At 40.0% G+C, this 25661-nt stretch overlaps 1 long non-coding RNA gene across 1 annotated transcript; it reads right to left on the minus strand.

The window, feature by feature from the left end:
• Nucleotides 1–203: 203 nt before the first annotated feature.
• LOC125690930 (uncharacterized) lies at nt 204–23728 on the minus strand. The gene is made up of 3 exons (XR_007375837.1): nt 23540–23728; nt 21793–21956; nt 204–847 (listed from the first exon to the last, which is right to left on the minus strand). It is a non-coding gene; the product is annotated as an uncharacterized LOC125690930 (long non-coding RNA).
• Between the last annotated feature and the right edge of the window lie 1933 nt (nt 23729–25661).

The raw sequence follows: 25661 nt of genomic DNA on the forward strand, positions 1-25661 counted from the left end.
CAGTTAGATTAGTGAAATAATGAAGACATTTAAAATCAGCTCAAGGTCCCTGCCACACTGGAATATAAAAGCTTTCAGCCATGACTCTGAGCTTCTTTCACAGCTCTTCCGTGGCAACTGCAGGAACTGAATCATGAAGCATTCACAGGAGACCAGAGTCCCAAAAAAGCCTGTGATTCACTCGACAGTGCTCTGTTGTTTTAGGGTGGTAGATAGGATAACCAGCACTCATGACAGTGAGCAAATCTGACTTGTCAACCTGATATTTTTCCAACGCTGAACTCAGAAGCCTGCAAGAAATCTTACTCATGTTTGCAGTGCTTGCGGGCTTAGAGACTGGTAGAACTAAGATTGACGCTGCTGGAGCTCTGCACCTTCGGTCACCGGAGTTAAGTGAAGCATACAATGTATTTATAGTTGTCTGAATTCTCATGTTCTCTGGATCAGTGCCCACAGGAACCTGAAGGACTTTCTGCATTCTCTTCAAGAGATTTTTTTCTTTTCTTAAGGATCTAAATAACGTGTGCTTCAAAACAACCTCTACGCCTATGCTTCAGCAGCTGTGTTTGTCACAGTCATGTCTTTATGAGTGAAAAAATACAGCGTATGAGGTGGTTGCTATAAAGTGCATCTAGTTGTCAGATTTTGAAGAAATGAAGAAAAATCACATGAAGGAAAAAAAGGCCTATTCTTGCTTTAATGCTTTACAAATTTCTTACCGCTATATCACTACTATAATCCTTGCTGGTACTTTAGTACTGACAGTGCAGTGCAAATTAAGAGAAATGCAGTCAGAAATGGACTGGTGAAGATGGCTTGAAGCTTTAGCAGCTCTCCAAAGAAGCCTCTGAAAAAAATAAAATGATAACAGATATGTGAGAGGAATACACCTCCCTAACCAAATCATCTCCCTTCGGAAGCAGCGACTGTAGGATGACTTATGGGCATTAACCATTTCAGGTGGTTATCTGAATTTCTTCTTCAGGCAGACTGAATGACAGAAAATGCAAACATCATCCCTCTGAATTGGAAAGGAATATAGAAAGGAGCAACAACCAGATCTCTTTCCTCTGCTCCCTGGAACAAATCTGGCATGATCTTGATGATGCTCCTTTTTAGGTATTACAGTGGAAGAAAGTTATTTATATTCATATATTTACTTACACACACACACACACATGTGCACACAATCCAGAATAGGAACATTAAGATGCAATCCAGATCCTCACAACTGGGGTGAGTGGAACCTTAAGAAACAGCATCAAGGATCAGTGACAAACCAGCATAACAGAGTATGTAGAGATTTGTGGTTAAATACTCATCTTAGAACTAATAAAACAGAGGGGACAAGAGAAAGAAATAAAGCTGTTCTGCAAACAAGCAGATTTCAGCCAACCTGCTTTTTGTACTTCTGTCCATAATGGAGCTGGTGCTTTTCCATGGCACTGAAACTGTCATTGAATTGATTGCCTCAGTTGCCAGGGAAACCAAAAGCATGAAGATAACAGATACTACTTAGCTTACCACTTAGATACTACTGAAAAGTTTGGCAAATAAAATTGTTTGACATGAAAATCATGTTGCCACAAGTTAGTTAACAGCTACACTGAGTTTTAGAAAAAATAATTAGATAAGATTTTACCTTTTCTTCCTTCTAGCTTTGTGCACTCCAACTTGCTTGGCTATCAGTATCACTGTGTAGCATTTGCTTTATTTTTTTTCCAGACATACAAGGTAGATTACACAAGAGTCTTTTTAATACTATGGCATGGATCTGGGCATTTTAAAATCATCACAGATGATGAAAAATGAGATTTGAGTTTGAGAATTTTTTAAGTCAAACACATTTAAGGTGATTCTATCTTTGCTTCCAGAAACTGTAAGTTATGGAAGATTTTCCTAACAACCTCATAAACCAAATTGGCATGTTAGAAATCATTATGTTTTCAGGAACCTATGCTTGTATAGAAAACATTTGTTGTTGGGAGAATCATAAACATTCCTGGTTATCACAAGAGATCCTACTAAAGCTGCTCAGGGCAAGCTTGATGCAAAATTCTGAAATTACTTGTAAGCTTATGTAGCATGCAACTTTTTTTTTTACAGAATCCTTCTTACATGTTGTGTCAGATTACTTCATTTAGACAAAAAGAAGGGGAAAAAAGGCTTGTTTCCTAAAATACTGGAAAGTATAAAGGAACTGTAAATCTTGTCCTTTTGCACAAGTTCTATGTTCACAGCATGAGTCATATATATCAAAAGCAACCACACAAGGATCAGGCTCCAGGCACATTTACTTACAGAAGGCTTGAGGAGTTATTTCTGCACTGTAACCACAGATAACCTGTGCTCAGACTCCTTGTTGCCATAGAAATCTCATGCCAGCATCCACGATCTGCCTCACATCCCCTATAGCCCCTTGCCTGCTCCAGTTCCCGTGGGCCTGCAGTCCCTCAACACAAGCAGGTCGCTGTTGCTGGCAGGACTGGAACATACTTGACCCTGCTACATGGTTACAGGAAGGCCCAAGGAGTGAATTTTTGGCTTACTTGACTGAAAGTCTTCTTCCACCTGGCCCAGAGGTTTCTAAAGTCATATCTTGTTGCATAATTAGTAGCAGTAATTACAGACACTACTGTGTCAGGTAGAGGGTTAGTAACATATAGGAAGCTCTTTGTCAATTGACAAAAACTTGTTCCCACTGGAAGGAAAGACTAGCACAAGTCTTCTGGCTCCTTGTTCTCATGGGAGAGCCATTTATAGAGGTCATTTAGAGACAGAGCTTAAAGGTGCATCCAAAACAAAAAAAAGTAAAACTACAAGAACAACAGAAAGTGGAAAGGGGGATGTAAGCATACCAGTTGAGAACACAACACAGAATGACTGAGGTTGGAAGGGACCTCTGGGTCCATCTGATCCAGCTCCTGGGACACCCAGAGCAGGTCCCACATCCCTGTGCTCATCCAGCCCACACATCAGCAGCTTTTCTGTGAGGATCTTACGGAGGATAATATCAAAGACCTTAGTGAAGCCCAGGTAGATGACACACACTGCGCTTCCCTCATCAATAAAATAAGAGGGATTGTTTCTAATTTCCCATTTTTCTGGTACTGGGAAGATTGGTGAGCTGCTTTAACCTCTACTGGTGTCTGGAGCCTACAGACCTTGAGCATGCCCACCAGGGCACCAGCAAAAATCCCACTACTCAAGATCAAGTAGTGCAGAGTAGCTTGGTGTTTTCTAACAGGAGAGCTGCTCTCTATAACACTGTTGTAAGTTGCTTAATTACTACCTATGTATTATCCTAATTAGAAGCATCAGGAAGAATTAAGATTATTTTAATGTATCTCTACAGTTACAAATCTTCATATAAGAGTGTCATGGTTCTGTGGTTTTTGTTATCAGTATTCCACATCGTAACATCATGTAGTGCACTGGGAGTTAAAGAGTTAATGCTCCAGTTCCATGTACCTGGTTCTCAGAAGAGAAGACCTACCTACTGCATAGCCCAGGGGACTTTGCGTTATTCTGTTACTGTTTTCCGTTCAGAGGGAAAGATAAAACTGTTCAAAGATCATGAGACATCCCTTTTTTTCCCCTTCTGTTTGGCCTGGCTAGACATCTTGTCACAGCATTAGATTAAGGCCTTTGGCTTTCAGGCATTCTCATTTTATTTGATTTATTAACTTCAATTCTAATTACGTTGTATCATAGTGTGTTATCTTGCATTCCGATATCTTTTCTAAGTAAATTAGTTTGTTTCTCCTCAGATCGTTGCCTCTCTCCACTCTTTTTCCCTTCTTCCCTTTCTCGTGGTGTAGGTCTGTGGGTCCCCCTGCCCCATAGTCACAGAACTGGGCTGAACCAGCCTGTAAACCATTGACAAAGAGAATTATTATTTTGCCGATTGCAGACACACTTCTGTTTTCTGGGCTACTCCAGAACCATATTTCTCTTTATGCATGGAAAATGTTGCTCTTTCCTAATACGGCAAATAGGAACAACGGGGTTGGCAAACTCATTACAGGAAATATAGGATAAGATCCTGTTATACCACCCAAAAAGACACTAGAAACTAAAATCACACAGAGCACTTCCACTGGCACTGGTTGGCACTATTGTTCCAGCTGGATATATGGTTGCAAACACTGACACTTAGTAATATTTAGAAACAAAGAAAATGAATAAGTCTTATGATTATTCTGCATGCAAACAGAATTCAATTTGCAGAAAGATCTCATTTTAACCCCGCCTTGTATTGCAGTCTATCAGGATATGCTGTTTAGCATCAGCGTTTATGTGAAAGAAAAACAAACAAACAAAAAAACCCTGACATTTTGAAGTTGGCTCTAAGAAATACAACATTCAAAGTAACCCACCTTTCCATGAGTTCCCATTGCTGCTGTTCACATTTCAGTGTCCTCTTTGGCCCAAGGAAAAAAACCTAAAAATCAGTGTACCTGACAATTTTACAACTTGTGAAATCTAAATAGCTCTCTTTGTGGTCAAGACTGAAGAATTTTTTTAATTATTATTAGTCTCAGTATCAAAAGTCAGCCCACTCCAATTAAGACTTCAACAAGAAGTAATGTCTCTCTTTGGGAAACACACTGACATTTTAAATTAAGAGACATTCCTATTAACCATCCTATAAATCTCCCTAGTCAACTATATTTTCTATTATTTTATGAGTCTTCTGTCCAATTTGACAGTTCCACTGCTTTCCACCAGGAAGGGGCATAAGGGGATACAGACTTCCCCACTAAGCATATTTTTTCTGATGTTTGATGAATTTGAGCCAAAAAGCACCTCAAAAAACTAAGAAAGCTGCCTGTGCCACACATCCCTTGATCTTACATCTCTTAGGCATTTTAGTACTCTGTGAAGCCAGGGAAGCTACCTATATCAAGTGCAGTATAGAGCTACACCAACCAGACTGAAACTGGTCTAGACTCACAGGAGGAGGATAATCAAGAGCTGTAAGGGTAGCTCTTACATTGCTCTTACAAATCCAAAATTTGGCACCAAGCTAAGCACCAACCCTGTCATATTCTGAGCTTGAAACTTTAACAGACATATTTTTCCTTGATATATCCTCTGTAAGGGGCTGAAGAGTCCACCTAGTTTCATGATTGTAAGGACATGAGGTCTTTATTTAAGGAACATATTCAATAACGTACTTCTCTCTCTCTCCAAATCAGCTGTATTTTCAGCATTTCTAGAAACAGTGTTATATGACCATCTCACAGGAGTACATCACGCACATTTCCTCCATTAATAGTTGTGGTTTTAAAACCACAGCTGTCAAGTGACACAGCAAGGCCCAGTAACTCTATCCTTGCCAGACCCTGTATATCCACCACCCAACCCCATGAGATGTGTGTCCTGTGCTGTGTCTAGATTTCTACTACTGCATAGAGGCAAAGAGCTACTCTTCTTCCACTACCAAAGTTCAAGCAGTCAACTAATGCTCAAGCAACTCATGCATGAAACTTAGTCACTAACAAGTGACCTTACAGAGACCGCTGTCATGGTGAAACCAAGAGGACAGCAAAGAATACAATGAGAGAGCATGTAATAATGTAAATTTGTTACAATAAATAATTATGTATTAGAATTCTGCTTTGAAAATAAATATTCTGGGCTACACCAAAAGCTGGGTGGCCAGTAGAAAGAGTGAGGGAATTGTGCTCTCTGCTTTGCCCTTGTGAAGCCCCCATCCTGGAGTATGGTGTCCAGGTCTAGGGCCCCCAGCACGAGAAAGATGAGGAGCTAGTGGAGCAGATGGAGAGGAGGGTCAAGAAGATGATCAGAAGGCTGGAGCACCTTTCCTACAAAGACAGGGAATTGGGCTTGGTTAGCTTGGAGAAAGTTCAAGGGAAACCCCATTGCAGCTTTATGAACAGGGGAAGGGACAACTTTTTCCACAGTCCAGTAGTGACAGGAGGAGCAGGAATAGTTTTAAACTTTAGAAAGGGAAATTTATGTTAAATATTGGGAATAAATTATTTGCTCAGAGAATGATGAGGCACTGGAACAAGTTGTCCAAAGAAGCTGTGAATGCCCCAAACTTGGAGGCATTCAAGACCAGTTTGGATGGGGCCCTGGGCAGCTTTACCTGGTGTGTGGCAACCTTGTCCATGGCAGTGGACCTGGAACTAGATGATCTTTAAGGATCATTCCAACCCTAGCCATTCTATGATTCGCTTTACCAGGAAAGCAAAGTGATTTTTCCAAAAGTATTGTCCTGGGTGGAAATGAAGTAGGGACGTCAACAAAAGAAAAATTAAAAAAAAACAACACAGACAACACTTCTCTCTGCCTTCTGTAAACATAACATGCACCTAAATCTCTGCAGCACTGTCTTTGCAAGCTGGATAGTATTTATCTGTCACAATTAAGATGCTAGCTGACAGCTGACTAAGAAGTGAAAAGACCCCTTCCCAACAAGTTGAGGAGTCTGTGAGAAAGAAAATGAGCACATCTGCAAACTTCTATCTCATTTGATGGATTTGAGACATCTTAAACCTGTCTCTGTACATTAGGATTGCACTGAGGATCATCTGGAAAGTCCTGGGCACAAAGAACAATAGATATCCATATTAAGATCTCCCAGAAAAATCTCGATCCAGTAATAGTAATTCACCACTAGCTAAAGGGCTTTATGTTTATAAAGCTTCTAATACTAAATTAGGTCTGCTTATTACCTTGTATAATTGTTGATCTTAATGCAGTTTCTTCTATTGATCATGCTGTAGCAATTACTAGAAAAAAGATACAGTGATAAAAACCTTTCCAGAGGTTGAACCTAAAGGAGAGTGTTTACCTCATTAGCTGGAAACATTGTTATGCTCTAATTAATTCAAGAGAGGCAGAAAATAACAACACATGGCACCACTTCTATAAAATCAGTAGAAAAAGAGAACGCACTTTCTTCTACTTTCACTATTGAATTCTCTACACATTTACCATTCCTTTCAGAGATACAGATATCAGATTTATAGGTATAGTTCACTCTGATGTTGAATGTGATGAAATCTTGGAGTTAGACACCATAAGCATTTAATTGCTGGTTAAAGCAACTATCATCGTTAGAATCTAAACTAGAAAAAGAGGAATCAAACATAATACAGCTCCCAGTAAACTATTACAGCAATTGTGATACCAAGAGTTGTTTCACTAATCAGATGCAATGCAACGATTCAGTAACATTCTGTATATTCATTCTTCACAGCAGTGAATGAGGAAAAAAAAACAACCACAAAAGATCAGTGCCCTTGATAATAAAGGCCTACCTGTTGTTATATATTAAGCCTCACATAAATAAGTGAAGATTTAAAAAAGAACTTTAAAGCAATTGTGGCCTGTGTTAAATTTTGGAAGCCGTTTTTGAAACTCTACAGTTTTACTTGGGTTAGGAATTTAAGAATCAGAATCCCTGTACGGTTTCTGGGCTATTGCTCTGTAGGACACTGCCTAAAATGCAAGGACAGAGCAAAACATAGGTTCCCGTTATTCCCCCATGGAACGAGGAGAGATGGTACACAAGCACTATCTACATAAGGGGCAGAGATACACTAGAGGAAGTGCACACCTCCCTCCCTCCTTCACTGTGGCAAAGACAAATAGAAGCTAAATTAGTTTCAAATCACAGCCTTCAAGAAAGTTCTTCCATTTTCCTTTTTTCTCATGTCAGTGATCCTTACTATCAAAAGATATTTGAAAGCTGTGTGAGAACTAAAAATAGAATAAAGCATCTCACCTCTAAAATCCACTCCTGAGCTGCAGAGCTGCACTTAGCAGGAGAGCAAAGTGCCACTGTGGGAGCTGGAGGTGCAGCCCCATCTCATACACTCTATTTCCTTTAAAAACTGATCAAACCTACAGCATATTATGTGCTTACGGCTACTGTTTCCCATAAGATGTTGCATCATATAGAATCATAAAGGTTGGAAAAGACCTCTAAGATCATCCCGTCTGACCTTTCACATATCACCAATATTGACACTGAAACATATCTCTTATTGCCACATATACCCTTTTCTTGAGCACCTCCAGGGTTGGTGACTCCACCACCACCCTGGGCAGCCCATTCCAGTGCTTGACCACTCTTCTGGAGAAGAAATTTTTCCTATTATCCAACCTGAACTTCCCTTGGCACGACTTGAGGCCATTCCATCTTATCCTATCTCTGTTACCTGGGGGAAGAGATTGACTCCCACCTCACTGCAACCTCCTCTCCAACTTTACAATGGAGAAGAGGTGAGCTGGTAAAAGTGGTGGAGTGGAGCAGAAGTATCACAGGAGGTTCTCAGATGTCCATAGTCCAAGTCCTAAGAGGTTGTACAGCTCCATACATTACAGACCAACAGATAAACAACTATTTTGAGTGCTTCCATTGGATAAAACACAGATGTACAATCCTTGGCCTCACTTGAGCCACACTGAGTGAAGAGGAATTGTCTTGGGTCAAATATAAAATAAGTAATATTGTTGATGTACATAAGTAACAAAATTTAATTTTTTATGATTTTTTTAAATTAAATACTAAAAAAGAGAGAAACAAAACCTTTATGGTGGGATATTTGACCTTGCTTTTGTGAAACTAATGAGTCAGTCTGTTTCAATTGAAATAGTTGCAATCGTTAGTGAGTTCTCATGGTGCTTATCAGAGATCTTTGATGAAATTCTACGCTTCTTGTACCTCATATTTGAAAACAGCTGTACATACAGCCAGAAAGCAATGACCCTTTTCCCACAAATTTTTGTGGCTAATGAGGACAACAGCTTGATCTCAAGGTTATACAAAAGGTTATAAACATGCCTGGTAGGAAAACAAGATGCAATAAAGAAAGAAAAGGTAAGGTAAAACAGCAAAATAACAGAAACATTTCATTTGAGAAGTTCTCCTGAACATAATCTTGAGAGTAGCTGCACCATCTTATACCAGCAAGTATAAATCTTGTTACAGTGATATTTCACACCTCTAAAGGCAAATTGTTCACTTTTCTCAATTTCCTTCAGACTGAAATGTAGCAAAACAGGACTTCCTTCCCCAAAGTTAGACAGAAGTGTACCTACATTTTTAAGAGAAGAAAGTGAGCACTAAATCTTTATTTTTGTTATTTCTTGCAAAATCCAGAAAAGAAAACATGAGCGACACTGTGGATAATGCTCTCCATTGGTTCATTAAGGTTTCACTGTAAGAGGAACAGTATTTTTTCTCCCCAGTTCTTTTTCTCAAAATAAATTAAGGAAAGATCATGGAAAGGGATCTCAAAGATCACAAACTAGATCAGACTGCCAAAAGGCCATCAAGACTGGCCTTAAATGTCTACAGGAATGGGGCATTCATAGCTTCTCTCGGCAGTTTGTTCCAGTGCCTCATCACTCTCTGAGACAAGAATTTATTCCTAACATCTAACATAAACATCCCCTCTTTCAGTTTAAATCAATTCCCCTTGTTATATCACTATCTACCTCCAAAAAAAGTTGGTCACCTTCCTGCTTTTAAGCTTCTTTCAAGTATTGGTAGATCACAATGAGGTCTTCACAGAGCCCAACTCCCTCAACCATAGGAGAGGTGCTCCAGCCCTCTGATCATTTTCTTGATCTTCCCCTGGACCTCCTTCAACAGCTCCACATCCTTCTTATGGAGGGGACCCCAGACATCAACATGATACTCCAGACAGGACCTCATGAGGGTCGAGTAGGGGGGGACAATCACCTCCTGCTCCCTGTTGGCCACCCCATTTTTGATGTAGCCCAGGATACTGATGGACTTCTACACTGCAAACACACACAGCTGGCTCATGTCCAGCTTTTTGTCCACCAAGACCCTCAACTCCTTCTCTGTGCGGGGCTGCTCTCAAATTCTCCTCCCATTCCGCATAAATATCTGGGATTGCCCTAACCCAGATGCAACATCTTGGTCTCGACCTTATTGAACCTCACTAGGTTGTCATGTGCCCACTTTACAAACCAGTCCAGGTCCCTCTGAATGGCATCCCTTCTTTTTGCTGTATTGACTGCACCGCTCAGCTTAGTGCCATTAGCAGCCTTGCTGAAGGTTAACTCAATCCCACATTGTAAGTCATTGATAAAGATGTTGAAGAGCACTGCTCTTCCCCTGGGGACACTGCTCATAACCAGTCTCCACACAGATGTAAAGTCACTGACAACAACCCTTTGGCCACAACCATCCTGCCATTTCTTTATCCACTGAACAGTCTCCAGACTTCAAATCCCTATCTCTCCAGTTTACAGATAAGCATATGGTGCAGGGCCACGTCACAGACCTTGCACAAGTCCAGGTGACATTAGTTACCTTTCTTTGGTCTACTGATGCTTTCACACTGTCATAGAAAGCCATCAGATTGGTCAGGAACAAGCTGTTCTTGGTGAAGCCTTACTGACTATCTTGGATCACCTTCTCATCTCCAATGTACATTAGCACCTCTGAATGCTAAATAGTCTGCACTGAAAATTCCCTGTCATTAGAAACTTAAATACAAAGGACAGCTTGTTACAAATACTTCTCAGCAAGATGTAAGAGGAAAAATAAAATCCAATCAAACAAACAGCAACAAACCACACTGTAAGTTGCTACACTGAAGGGTGCAGATGTTTTGAGACATCTTAAGATTAAAACCTTAAATTTTCAGATCAAAACAATATTGCCTGAAGCAGAAGTGTTGTATTATTATTAAAGCTTCCGAAACCTATTCAACATTGCCTTGGGACTTGCTTATTAAGTTACACAAATGCAAGATGGATGTAAAACATAAAATGCTATCACATCTTGGATTTTCATGGATTTTCATAGAACACGGGGTACCACAAGGAATTGAGTAGGACGTAAATGAAACAACAGGAAGATCTGGGATTCCCCTCCATAGACAAAATGAAGCTTAATTTGGAGAGGAGAGTTGGAGGATAAAAGGGAGCTTGCTTAAGATTTAGCTTAAGGATCGAGAATACTGAATAAGTGTATAGAATCTTTTATCTGTATATACACTCCTTATATTAAGTTTCAAAAAGCCCTACAATTTGTCCTCTAACTTTAACATTTCTGTGCTTCTTTTTCCAGGGAGGGAGTAGCACTGATAATCTAGGGAAGTGTTTCTGACACGTTCAGGAAGAGCTTAAAAAACTAAACTCATGAGATTGTATTTTAGATGATTAGGAATCATTTTTCCTAAACACCTGCATCAAGCCACTCATTGAAATACATAAGACAAAGGCTCAGGCAGGCACAACAGACAAGCCCCACTTTGCTCACAAAGTGAAATTTATAGGCTGCACAGGAGGAAGACAAAAGTCAGGATGACATTTAGATTTTTGCACAGTGAAAAGAAGGAACATGGCTGCAGAATGAAAATGCTTGAGAATCAAGGAGTGCCACCCGCCACCTCTCTCCCCCACATACTTACTTTTCTAAATCCCCCAGGAGATACTCAGTGCATCTCTTCTCTTAGCTTTTCTTCACACACACCTCCTACTCTGAGAGGTGCTTCCAGTGTTCTCTGAACAGCTTGTGCTCTTCACAGGAACTCAACTCAAAGTGAAGGCAATCAAGAAAGAAACACTGACAGTAGTTTTGGCATGTCATGGACAGAGCAGTCAGCTTTTGAGTCAGGAAATTACAAAGATTGTAGTGGGAAAAAGGAAGAACTGAAAGCTGAATGAAGAATACAAGATGATGGCTAGAAAAACATGGACACTTTACAATGAGAACCAGGGACTATGAGATTTCATGCTTGAAAATGAGCACAAAACAAATCCTAGTCCATCGCCTGCATCTTCTTACAGTACCCAACCAGTAGGATTACCTGAGTGAGGGAATCACCAAAGTCCTTTACCATAAGGTTTTTATACTCCAAATACTAGCAGAGCTACGCGGGATCTAAGTTACATTACAGTCAGTACTGCACAGCAGCACCAGGATCAAAAGAGCAGAAAAACAACTCATCACTACTCTTTTATATTCTTATTCAAGGGTATTGACTTATCAATACTTACGAATATCTAAAGTGCATGAGACAAGTGGATGGGTTGGGCTCTTTTCAGTGGTGCCCAGTGACAGGACAAGAGGCAAAATCTGGAATACAGGAAGTTCCATCTGAACATTATGAATTTATTATTATTATTTTCACTTTGAAGAAGGCAGAGCACTGGACAGGCTGCCCAGACAGAATCTGGAGTCTAATTCTCTGAAGATACTCAAAACCTGCCTGGATATTTTCCTGTGTAACCTGCTCTAAGGAACCTGCTTTAGCAGGAAGTTGGACGAGCTGATCTCTAGAGTGTCCAGCCTCTATGATTTGGCGAGTCTGTGACCTGATCTTAGCAAAGACAGATGCTCACATTGGTAAATCTGCTTGGATGTTATAGTAATTTGAAGATTATCAACTGCATGCTGCATATAGATGCAGTTACGTGTACAAACACGCTCCTAAAGGAAGAAACTAGGGACACACACACATATTCTGGTTAGTGTTGGCAGAATGATGCTTATTTTACTATAGCACTGAGCTTAACAGTCACAGCTCCTAAATTAGTAATATGAAACCCATAGAGGTGCTCTTGCAGTGGAAGATTATTATTTCCTAAAGTTTTCCATAGCTGTGGCATATACATTTAATATTTATGTATCATGCAAGGCCGTTCCAGCTTCACAGCTCTTCCACAGTTAAAAGGCCATCCCGACCCCTAACATAATTACCTCTGTGTCTCCTTTTCTGCCTCCTGTCTTTTTTCTATGATTGTTTTTCCGTTTGATATGAATTTCCTTCCATCAGTGCCCATGGTAACATCCATAGAAATAGCAGCAGGCTAGACTGTGGCCATGAACAGCTCCCTAAGCAGGGAAATCTGCAAACATTTATCACAAATATAACAAGAAATGCCACAGAAGCAAAACACATAACAACCTTCTTATTCTCTTGCACGTTCTTGTAATATTGTGGTAGCCAGAGCAATTAGTGCACATGGTAAACCTCTTTTCTGGCCTTTTTACAAGTGTATGGATGCACCATACTGATATGGTCACAGCCTCTAGAACTGTAAATTCAGTTAAACAGACAGCTTCATCTTAGTCATCAAATAATACTTGAGTTACTATGCTGTTAAACATGCAGCTGTGATAAAGATGTGCAACACAATGTCTGCATCACTGGATGCAGTTCACATTCACAACTGGAAGAAATAATGAAACTGTTTCAAATTGGAAGTTTTTGAAGACATGCTAAATATTTAAAGGCAACTCGGGGGGATGACTTTTGAGTTTGGTGAAGAGCAATTTTTTTTGTGTGCGCACATCTCTCATGTGATTTTGAAAATAACTTCTGTTGTGAGATTGCAATGAGAGTGGCACAAGCAAATCCCAAAAGATTATTGATGACATCCTGGAATCCTGTAGTGACTTCTTTTAAGATAAGCACCGATTGCTTCCCAAAGTAAAATCTGTTTACTGAGAATGTCAAATGATGAAGTTTACAGTCATGAACCAGAACGAGTAGCAGACCCACGTTTATTTGGAAGGCATCCAAACTACATTTAGAAGAAAAGATGCACATACGCATGCTGTAAGAGCCTCCTTTACAGGGACAGAAACCCTCTCAGAATGCAGAAGGGAACCATCTAGATCTGTGTGGGAATCAAGTCCAGATCTATATGCACTTCAGATAAACTGAAAGAAGCTCTGTTCTTGTGACATTCAACTATTCATTTTTAATGCCCTTCAATCAATTTAAGATTGATTATCATCCAGAGCACAAAAATTCACATTCCTTATTTAACAGTCTTGTTCAGATCCTCAGTCACTGTTTAACAGCACTTGCCCTTAGCTTATGTTTTTATCTAAATGCATTCTACTATTTGTCAGAATGTTCAAGTCACCTGCGCAAATGCTTCTCCATTTCAAATTACTCTCAATTTCCAGGCTAAGAGGTTGTTGGTATACCAAAGTCTTTACAAAAAATTCTGTTATAGAGACTATTTAGTGATACCATTTTAGTATTTCTGTGTACAGGATTGCTTACCAAATTGGGGTTATCATATTTGATAATATCATAAATATTTGCAATGTTTTATCCCAGGAAAACCAACATTTTCTGTGTAACCCAAGGAATGAACTTAAACTGATGCTCCTATATCAGTGTGACACTCACACAAGTGCAAACGCACCTAAACCAACACCTTTCCAACATCAGATTATTCTCACACATGGTTGTACAGATTTACCTACATCTATAAAATTAAATCCGTAGGGCAAACAGCAGTGCTTCTTTTGGAGGTGATTTGATCCTTCACCTCCAACATCCCACTCTGAATCCCATGGGCTGACTCTTCCCTTTCTCTCATGTCCAGTTAAGAGGTCTATCACTCCAGTCAGTCTAGGCTGGGGTAGCACAGCTTCCAAACTGCAGTTACCCAAATCAGCCTCTTGATGCTTCCAGAAGGACAAAGAGAAAGGTTGAGACGGAACTGACTGAACACACAAAGCTGAGAAATGCTGTATATAGAGGTGTTGTGAGAGGCAATGAGACCCAGCTCAGGTTGTAGCAGGAATCAAGAGAATTCCCGTCACACAGAATGAGGTTACAACTACTTAACCTATCCACAACATCTTGTTTCTGTATGGAACAAAAACCTCATTCTCGCAGAACATTTTTAAAAGCATGTATTAGCTTTCAATTTCAGCATGAAAAGTTCCAACACATCGCACCTCAGAAAGGTGATCTGCTCCCTTGTGGGCCAATGAGAAAGATGAAATTAACAAAAGTGAACTGACACAGAGGACTGCAAGAGCAGAGCGGCAAAACAGCTTAGCTTGTATTCTTACTTCTTCAAAGATTCAGCCACCTTTTATACTCCCATCAAGTCATAGGACTGCCGTGTTTGGTAGGCAATGTTATTCCTGGGTGTTTCTCTGAGTCACCGTTGATTGACTCCAACTCACTAAGGAAGACTACATACTTCATTCACCACTATAAGAAGCGTGGGATGAAAGCAAGCAGAGCATGAGCTCCTAAACATGCCACCCACTCAGTTGCAAGTTTAACATAAGATACATTGGTTTCCACTAAAAGCGTGCACTACCACAGCCATTGCCTCTTCACAGGGGTTCTCCAAGTATTACCCATGTGCTGCCAGTGGTCTGTGAAGCCTTTGAGTATGGATTTTGCATTGAGATTTGGGAAGAGCTGTGCTGTGTTTTACTTTAACATTATGAATGGCTTCAAATCAGGCTGATCACAAGCTCTGCTTCAGTGTTCTTCTTTTTACAAAGGCAGCAACAAAGCTCTCAAGGAAACAGAGCTGCCAACCAGTCAGAAATATAGGGCACTCCAGACACCCATGGCAAAAACTCCCTTCCCACTACCCTTCAAAGTAGCCACATCCCTCATAGCAAGACAGGCCCTCTTCTGGAGTGATAGGAGAGGTAACATCTTTGTTAAACAGGCACAAAAACCTGACAGCCAAAAACACAGGTATGGGTAGTTCATCACCCGAATTAAAAGTCTTACTTATGGTCCCAGAAAACTGCCTCTCATGACCAACCACACAGACTTAAGAATAATAAAGAGATTTAAATCAGATATATGAATTTCATTACTGATAACTCAATGGACATCAGTTCTGAGCTGCTGGCAAAGCAGATTCTTCATTTGACAAATGTCTTGAGAGTAATTTTTAGCTCATGCCTTTTTGGGACTTAGATTGCATTTATATTACTGAAATAAGACATAAAAATTTTATACAGTACCTTTATTATGCAATAAAAAGTCTAGATAAAAAAAATGTTTGAGACATTTCATAACTATAGCATGGCCTTTTATTCCATTTATCAAAATCAGCCTGCAGCTTCTCTTTGCAGATATAATAACTGCATAAAGTAATCATCCCCAAAATAGTTGCAGAAATGGTAATATCAAGTGAACTGCAAAAGTGGTGTACCTGCAGTTTCCAGCACTTTACCAATTATTGTCTGCATAATAGAGCTGATCTTCCCCACCAAGCTTGCTGTTACTGCAGCAATGTGCCTGATGTAGCCTAAATACTCGAAGAACATGGTATTTCTTTAGGAGTTAAAAAGGAGTTAATATCAAGTACAACTTAAAGGATATAATTAAAATCTCACTTCCATGCTTTTTTAAGAAACTTATCTCTTAGGATCTTGAAGAACAAAACCTACCCAAGCAGACGAGAAGGGTTTTCACTGAGCAACAAAGAACATCAAGACAGAAATTGATTCTGTGTGTTACTATCACCAGGAACAGAAAGTAGCAATAAAAGGAAACTGAGAATGCTATTGCAACACTTGAGGGAGAAGGCTTCATTATTGTATTTCTCAAAACTAGCAGTGGAATTGAAAGTTATCCTAGTGATTTACATATCCCAAAAATATACACGTAAAGAAAAAGTACTGATTTCTCTGGGTTTCTCTATAAAGAGCATCCTTATAATTAAACCATGGCTATGCAAGATTAATTTTTGATATTCTTTGTCAAAAGCAGTTGAGAACACAATAAAGCTCTTTAAATAAACAAAGACAAACACAGAAACTAAGTAGTATGTACACCAAGTAAATTTCAAGCTATATGCCTATGTAGCCTCCAAGAAGTTGCAGCTTTTTCCACAGGTTTAGATTTGCATGCATACATCCCAATTTTAGAAATCTGCCCTCTTGTCAGAGAAATCAGGAAGCAGCTATAACATGAGTAATTGATTTTCATTACTTTCTTAACTTATCTTCCAGTGAATGCAGCAGAAGAATTTGCTTCTTTGACTTTTGAAATAGGGAATTTCAAGTTAATACCTGTCCTATTTCTGCCATTGGAAGCACTTTTGACAGGAACAGTCAGGGGTTGAGCCTGACTCTGGTACACACAAAGCTGATGAATCACCACCAAAAATGAGGCCACTAGTATGAATGACTTCAATGGAAGACACACACCTCACAGTGGAGTTGAACAATGCTGTAATTGGCTGGGAAGAAGACTGTTCACACTACAGAATAAGAGCACTGCTGCATGACAGAAAAACCCTAAAATCAGCCCCAGAATAGTTCAAACTAAGCTGTGACTACTATTTCTATTGACTTCGGCCAAACTGGCCCATAAACTGTTGACATGCTTGCAGCATTTACTATCATTATACTATACATCACTTGATTTTCGGTCTCACATCCCAAAGGCAGTATAGCTGTAGAACACCTGCATGCCCACAAAGGCAGTGCTTCTCATTTCCTTTGCTGAGGAGAATTAGGTTCTACTTCCTTTTAAAACTTGCCTCTTATGGTTGTCATCACAGCAATCAAGGCAGTATACTGCCAGATTCTGGTGCCAATTTTAAAATTTAAATAAAGACATAGTTATGTATTTACTTGTGTGGATAAGAATTCCTGTCATTCCACTATTATTTACTTGAGAAATAGAAATGCAATTACTTACTGCACATGAAGCAGGTGAGATAGCATGGCTTTGGAATGACCATTGGAAAGAAGCCCTCTGTCAGTGGATCTGTTCAAGATCTGTTTCCAAATTTCACCTACACTGTTCCAGATGTCTCATAGACAAGGAGCAAAGTGAGACACAACTCCCTCCTTCAAGCAAAATGTCATACGGCGGTTTCAGATCATCGTACACCTGTGAGCACATGCTTTTCAGAGAAGCTGTGCACATCTTGATTTCTTAATTTCTTACACTGGAGGAGCTAATAGATACTTAAATTTCATTTCTTACATAACAAAACCTTGCAGTTTTATGATTCTTCACAAGTCTTCTCCCTACAGAAAATATTTTGCAGAACTGGAAACTATTCTCTGTACCGGAAATACATAATCATTTAATACACAGTAGCAAGCAGGGTTGACAAACTCTGTATAGAACTGCTGAACAAAGTTGCATGCAGATTAAACAAAGCCTGTTAAAGCCTTTAACAAAAGGAAACTCAGTGGCAATCACTGAACTTAAGAGAGCATGAGAGATGAAGACAACAAACATGATAGGGAGTTAAGCAAACATAGATAGCTATTTGCTCTAACAGATGTGAGGCACATATTTCAATGGATTATACCATATTAGGAGAACACTCGTGATGTTGACTATAGTTCTTAAGAAGGCAAGGGAAAAACAGAAATATTAAAGGTCAAAATATCCAAATTTTAAGTATGAACATGCTTAAGTGTCAATCTAGCCAAGAGAGTCAAAAAGCAATTATTAATCCTCATTCCCTCGTTAATATGCTTTAACTTCTGGTTAGCCCTGAAGCGGTCAAGTAGTTAGCAGATCCCTTCCAAATGAACCATTCTACCATTCGTTACCTGTGCGACCTGGTGTAGGGAACCTGGTTTGGCAGGGGGGTTGGACTCGATGATCTCTGGAGGTCCCTTCCAACCCCTACAATTCTGTGATTCTGTGATTCTACTGGACATTTCCAAAGCCAGCTGTCTCAGTCGCAGCTGGAATGAATTTTTCTTCAGAATGTCTGGTCTGATGCTATGTTTTTGGTTCTAGAAAAATAAATAACGTTGATAACACACCAATGTTTACAGTTTCAGTTGGGCCAGGTTGCATGCAGGTTGCAGGTTGGACATACCTGCCATATAAAAGCATGTGGATGGAGTTTTGAAGGGAGTGGGAGTTCTCACTGTCACTATTCAGGGGCCTAGCTGGGCACCTGTCAGAAGGTGGTGAGCAATTTCTTGTGCATCACTTGTTATATATGTTCATATATGTATGTATATATACATACAAACACCATACATATAGTCAAAACTATTGTTCTTTTCCCTTTCTCTGTGTTAGTAAATAGCTTTATCTCAACCCATGAGTTCTGCTTCTTTTTTCCTCCAGTTCTCTCTCCTACCTCACTGGGAGCAGGGGAGTGAGCAGAACTACCTGCAGGGTTAAACCACAACACCAGCCCAGTTTGATCAGCACTGCTATGTCCTGCCAGATTGCCCTGTATCCAAGAGGCAAGGAGAAAACATATTCAGAAGGCACGATTGTGATGTAAGAATTAATGCATGCTTGCTTTTATACACATTCCAGCTTATCTGCAGTTTTCAGTCCAGTGTGTTAGCATAAGCTGACATATTGGACAAGATGAGGCATCGTGCTGGGAGGAATGACAAGAAGGACAATGTCTGAAGACAGCTCTCTGGGGTCAGAGAGGTTGGCTGAGGCATTCATCACCTTAAGAATCGAATTCTCAGAGAACACAGGAACAACTTATGCTCAAATCCATGGCTCATCAGAATCATCAGTTATTCATCAGAAATGCAGGACAGGACTAATTATACAATAAAAATTGACAGAGATGTTTTATATTAAGGAATCTCTTTAGAATATTAATTTTAAGAACATCTATATTTAATTACATAACTGACTTAACTGTTAGGAGAAAAATCTCTATTATCAAGACTAAAGTACTTCTTTCTGCACCTTTCATTCTCCTCAATATTAGTAGGCCACTGATTTTCACCAATTTTATAGGCAATATTTCTAGGAAGTTATCTACCTTGTTACCCTCCATCAAAATTTAGATAGGTCTCTACTAAATATATCTCCTCTGGATCTCATTGAGCTTTATGTGACAGAGGTGCAACTAAAATGCACTGTAGACATGTAATATTTACATTAAATACACTGCTCAGCATCAACAATTACTGCTGAGAATTTTTTAAGCTACTAGTCTGTTTTAATCCTTATAGTGTTCCAGCATGGAGACTGCTGGGGTTCTCCACTCACCACCTCAGTGTTCACATTCACTGTTTGGCCCCTAGGAACTTTCCCCAAGCATCAATGAATGTCAATGGGTACCATTTTTCCTCCCCCAGTGGAGAAATTCAATAACATCTTTGCTTCATACACAATTCCACATCAGATTCCATTTTGACAGGCTGTTCCTCTGCTGCCATCTGTCATGCAGCAACAAAACTGTACAGAATGTTGGCAGGTTTGTCTCAGGCACATCCAATCTGCAGCCCAGCACAGCCAATCCTGTGGCCACTTCCTGCCCCATGCCGTTACAGCAGCAGATCTTCCACACCAGTTGTTCTGGGCTGGCCCTAAGGCACACATCTTATGATCTTTGAGGTCTCTTCCAATCCAAGCCCTTCTATGATTTTATGATTCCACGATTCATGATCATGCCTTATTCATTTCATCGCTTTTTGGCAGCAAATATATATGCGAAGGGCTGTTTTCAAGCACAAAGTACAGGAAGAGTAAACTCTCACAAACATCTTGTGAACTCCTAATTGTGACCACTTCCATCAAACAAAAGTGATGGATTAGTTCCACAAAAACAAGGTCAAGTAATTGCGGAAATAAATGGGAAGCATTACTTCTGAAGCTACTTAAGTACATCTCCATCCTTTGTATTTTCACTTATTATACAAAAATAATCTTTCCTCCCTGGCTCAAAACTCAGAATTCACCGTATTTCTCTATTATTTACATTCATTGTGTTCTTTGGAGACATTGCATAAGAGATTTTTAATAAATAAGTTGTACCTGGCTTGCAGAGGAGCATGCGTAGATATCTACTCATCTTGAAATGTGATTTTTATATAAACTGCAAGTTGAAGGATTTTTGAGCTACATGGGACATAGATGTATCCAAAAGCATCTTTGGAGTTATCACTGGATACATTATCCACCTTTTTGAGCAAATTATTTTGAGCAGCAGTAGCAGGAATCCTATACATAAGATGAAGAAGTGGCTGGAGCCCCTCTGCAGGACCCTGTGCATATGGGGAAGCCATTCCCTTTAGCAAGCAAAACAGCACAGAGAAACTATCCCCATGAAAGGGGTCCTTAGTACCTCTATTCTTCCTACTCTTTCAAAACTAGGGCAACTCCTAGGGGTCTAGGCCACAATTCCCAACTCTATTATGTTTTGGTCACCACAGGACATTGTTAGAATGACATCACCATGACCTCCCGATGTCAAAAGTCACTCCCCACAACCTTTTGTTCCATCCCTATAAATATGGGGACTCTGCATCCAGAACCCCAGTAACTGAGTGAGAGAAGCCAGTGGCAATTTTGATAGCTGACTGCTATTTTTTTTTGCCAAGGAGGTAGGATGGATTGCATTGCTACCAAGAAGTGGCAGCTAATAGGAAGGCTCCAGCCATCAAGCCAATGGGGATGGATACAGAGCCAGAAGAGCCTATGGAAGTGGACCCGCCTCCATCAAGGCAGAACCACAAGCAGCCCATCACTGTCAAGCAGCGTGGAGGAGATCAAGACTTAGACCTCACTCCTACCATCACCATGTCATGGGGTCTTGTCCACCTTCCTCCAGATGGCCTAATTGATGCTGGTGCTGGACCTAATATAAGTTTACCATTAGCCAGGAAAGTTTCAACTTTTGGACCACCCCACAGGCTCACATGGGACATTCATTTCCTGGGACTTATTCTTCTGGCAGTCACAACTCCTACGATCCCACCCTTCCCATCTCTCATCTCTTCTTCACCAGATGGAAGAAGGGAGGGCGGAGACTGGCATCCTCTGAACTGCTGTGCTGGGACAAAGAGAGGAGTCCAAAGGAGGGACCCGAGTTGCCTGGGGCTGCAAATACGTGTCAAAGATGTTACAGAGATGGCCAGATGATTCTGACAGGAAGAAGGCTGACATTCAGCATGAAGGACATTTTCTCCCCCCCAGGATTGGACAATAAATGATTGTAAGAAAAGAACAAAAAAACCTACCAAAATTAACAATATTGAAAAAAACCCTGAACCCACAAGAATTACCACAGCAACAGAATTACCTCTGTTTTATGGGAACGTGAGACTCTGCATGTGGATTCCTGTGTTCCTTCCTAGTCTCCAGAGTACAAGACATTGCTGTGTGGGGCGAGAGCCCAGCCCAGGGCTTGGAAAGGGTCATGGCACCTGGCATCCCAGGGCAAGCTGAGGAAGGTGCCTTCAGTCACTGTTAATGAAAAATGACAGCATTACCTACAGTTGCTGCAGGGAGCATGGAAGAAGGTAAAGCCTGTTTTAGACATGTGCACTAAGATACCTAGCAGGTTAAGGAATAAGGCCACTTAACTGTATCTTTTTTTCTTATTTTATATTACCAAGCTTCCATTACGCAGAATTATTCATAGAGTTCACTGTCTGCTATGAGTGTGAATGTGTTACTGGCAAGGTATCCTGCTTCTTAGGAAATACAGCAAGTGTCCTCAGCACCACCCACAGTGCTGGATGTTCTCTGAAGTAACAAGACTCCATGACCTCAAAGAAACAATATTCATAACCAAAGCAACCTGAACCAACCATCAGACCAAAAACCAAGAACAAGAGGTTATTTTTCAATCATCAGCATCCACAAGTAGAGAACAGCATTCAATGCCTCCTGCAAAATCCATTTAAGCCTTGTTAGGTAGAGATACAAACCAAAAGACAATATGTTCTGGAGACCAAAGACACCAGGAGTTTAGAAAATATCTGGTCCAATTCAACAACTGTTAGCAAAACCAAGTTTGTCGTGGTACTAATGGATTTCAGTAGAGTTTTCATAATTCACTTCTTAATTTACAAGATTAGGATCATAAAGAGACATGCAAGAACAAAAGAATGCATGTACATTATTGAACAGACACATTACAGGGCGAGCTTCTTTCTGTTCTCTCTAGATCAACTTCTTCCTTATGAAGAAGAGAACAGCAAGAATGGAGTTAATACATAAGGGAAATAAGAGTTAAAAAAAAATCTAAAAAGAGGAAAATACAGCAGCATCAGCTGGAGACAGTGATAAAAATTAAAGATGCTGGCAAGACCCACTTCTGTCCTCTAGCACTTCCATAGGAATTTTTATTCAGAGCTATGAGCATGTGTATGTAATTGCATCAGCTTACAATACAAACATTACCTCTTCAGAGATACCACTGTCAAGCACATGAAATCATAGCTGACTCACACAACTAGTGGATGAGCTTTCTTCCATCCAGCTCAAACTACATCAGATTGGGACAAAGCTTAATTTTAAAAGAAACTTTACCTCTATTTCACGGTATAGTATTGAAGCTGAGGCTTGAGTAAATATTTAATAATTAAAACATACACCAAGGTGAATGTAGGGCAAAAGAAGGGTAAGATCTACTACTACTATATCATACTCGTCACTTAGCAGGCCTACAACCCTGGTATTGAACTTAACAAATACAAGTTGAGACTTTCTTCCCCTCACAGCCTGGGAAAGATGTGCGAGACAGTACAGGTACTGTCTTTGGGCTGTAATTTGATGCATTCCCTTAAAAGCAATCATCTGGCTGGTTACACGACTTGAGACTGTTCCTCTATTCCTCCTCATTGTCCTCTGGGGAACAAGTGTTTGGAGAGTCTTTCATCGTTAAAATCTAGCAATGTTTTCTGAACGGGGTACACAGCTAAGTAGTGAACTAATGACAGGCTAACAGCAGGCAGTTAGAAAAGTGACTGATTACTTTAAAAATATAGTGACTACACTGGTTTAGTCAACATAAGTATGTAACTTCTTAAACCACAAGGTACCTTTGCACAGAAGAGGATCTTCCACACGATGCCAGTTCTATCCGATTAACAGATTACATGGCAAAAGAAGGCAGTGACAGAGCTTTCTAGTAGGATACAGACCCTGCAGAGCAATAGCAGACTGGGGGGAAAAAAAATAAAAAGGAAAGAAAATTTACTCAGCCCTTCCAATGACTGGTGATAGCTTAAAAGGAGCACAACCTTTACCCAGAAATGCTGCTCCCTTGGCTGCTAACCCTTACATGAGGGAGTGAGGAGGGATTCAGGCTCCACTCCTTCCCATCACTCAGGTACATTGCTTGCACCTGAGCTCCCTGGGTGAGCCATGCCTTCTCACCTGGTGCTCCACCACTGGTTCAGGCTTTGACCTGGCAATTCCACTGCACAGATGCTCACAGCAGTTGCCTATCTGCATGGGCAATAATAATATTACAGTGCTATCTTTTCCATCTTTGGCCTTATAACAAAATTATTCCTTTTAAAACTCCACTATTATTGGTTACATGGCATAGCGCTTTCACTCTGCTATGCTGTCAGCATTCAGATTATGTATAAAGGTAAGTGAGAGACCACAGAGTAATTACATAAAAAACTTACAACGATTGTACTCTATAAGTCATCCACTTTATCAAAAGCTGAGAGGAAATAGCATAATGGCTTCTGGAAAAGCAATCAGCTGAATAAAATACTAAGACTTCAAGGCATTTTGACAGCAGTTATTAATGTCACATTCATAACCCTTGGCACTCACAGTAGAGGTCAAGTATTTGAATGCTTCCATCCCCATATGGGCACCAAAACACAAAGAACTCAGAGTATGGCACGCAGAGCATCAGTAGAAACTTCACATATGTCAACAGAAAGCACAGGCATACAAGAGTTACCAAAAACACCTTGATTCAATGTTTTATCTCACAGGCACAAGAGTCAGGAATACGGCAGAGAGAGAGGAACTCATCTGATGTGGCCTAACTCATACAAATACAGAACTTCCTGCACGTGACAGCCAAGGCTCAGCACACTTGAAGACTCAGGCCTGAGCTAGCTGTTCCAGCTGGAAAATTATAGGCATGTTCAGTATTAAATGTATCTAACACATCTTCTCCCAAGAAAACCAAGTGTATGGAATTTTTTTTGAATTGATTTGACACTGTTTTTGCCCACCTGCCCTTGACTTTGAATTGTGCTTCCCTTGAGAAACCAAATTTGAGAAATTAACCCAAGCTCCTAGACACTCATTGTCATACGCAGTGCATTTTAAAACAACACAGCTGTATATAATGCTAGCACTAGTATTAGCTGCTGCAAATAAAATACTCACTGCTGCATGCCTTTGCTGCCCAACACTCAACACTTCTAGAAAACAGCACTTCTAGATTTAAATTAAGGCTTTTTTTTGCCTCTGAACTCCGTAGAGTCTCTGCATCTCCAAAGATTCCTTAGAAACAGCTGGGTCAAAGAGAAAGTAGGTTTCATGCAAAACTATGGAAATACAAACATTCCAAAATGAAGTAGTTTCTGAGTAAAACTGAGTCACTGGAATACTTCTAGTTCTTGGTTCCTGTCCCTTTTTGCCTAACGTCCCCTCACAAGCAAGCATTCACTCCATCATACAAACTGTTATTTTCAAGTTTTCAATTACTTATCCATTCACATTTTGTATTAGACAGCTCCAAACAATTTCCTGGTATCAGAACATTCAAAATCACCAGGTATTTACAATGAAAGAGAGAACTAACAATTCCTATCCCAGTTATTTTCTGGGTAGAAAATAACACAGGTTTACGGCGTGGATTTTTAAGAAATCCCATTCTCTTATTACTGGCTCAAATAAAAAGATGATAAGGACAGAACATGAAAAACCATCTCAATTAGTCATTTTTGCTAGATAGAACATTCTCAGGAAAGTACTGAGAAATATAGCAGTATTTGAAAAACAAGTGGCTAAGAGCAGATTTTTAGACAATACCAACAGTAATGGAGCAGCTGGCAGTAATCTGTCTAGAATAAGAAGAAGAACAAATAAAACCATTTTCAAATTACCCTTCCCAGCAGAACTTTTTAAAGCACTCTTTATAGGGAGCAACAAAATCATGTCACTATCTGAGCAGAGCACAGAAAC

The sequence above is a fragment of the Lagopus muta genome, chromosome 3, assembly GCF_023343835.1.
Source record: "Lagopus muta isolate bLagMut1 chromosome 3, bLagMut1 primary, whole genome shotgun sequence".
NCBI classification, from domain to species: domain Eukaryota; kingdom Metazoa; phylum Chordata; class Aves; order Galliformes; family Phasianidae; genus Lagopus; species Lagopus muta.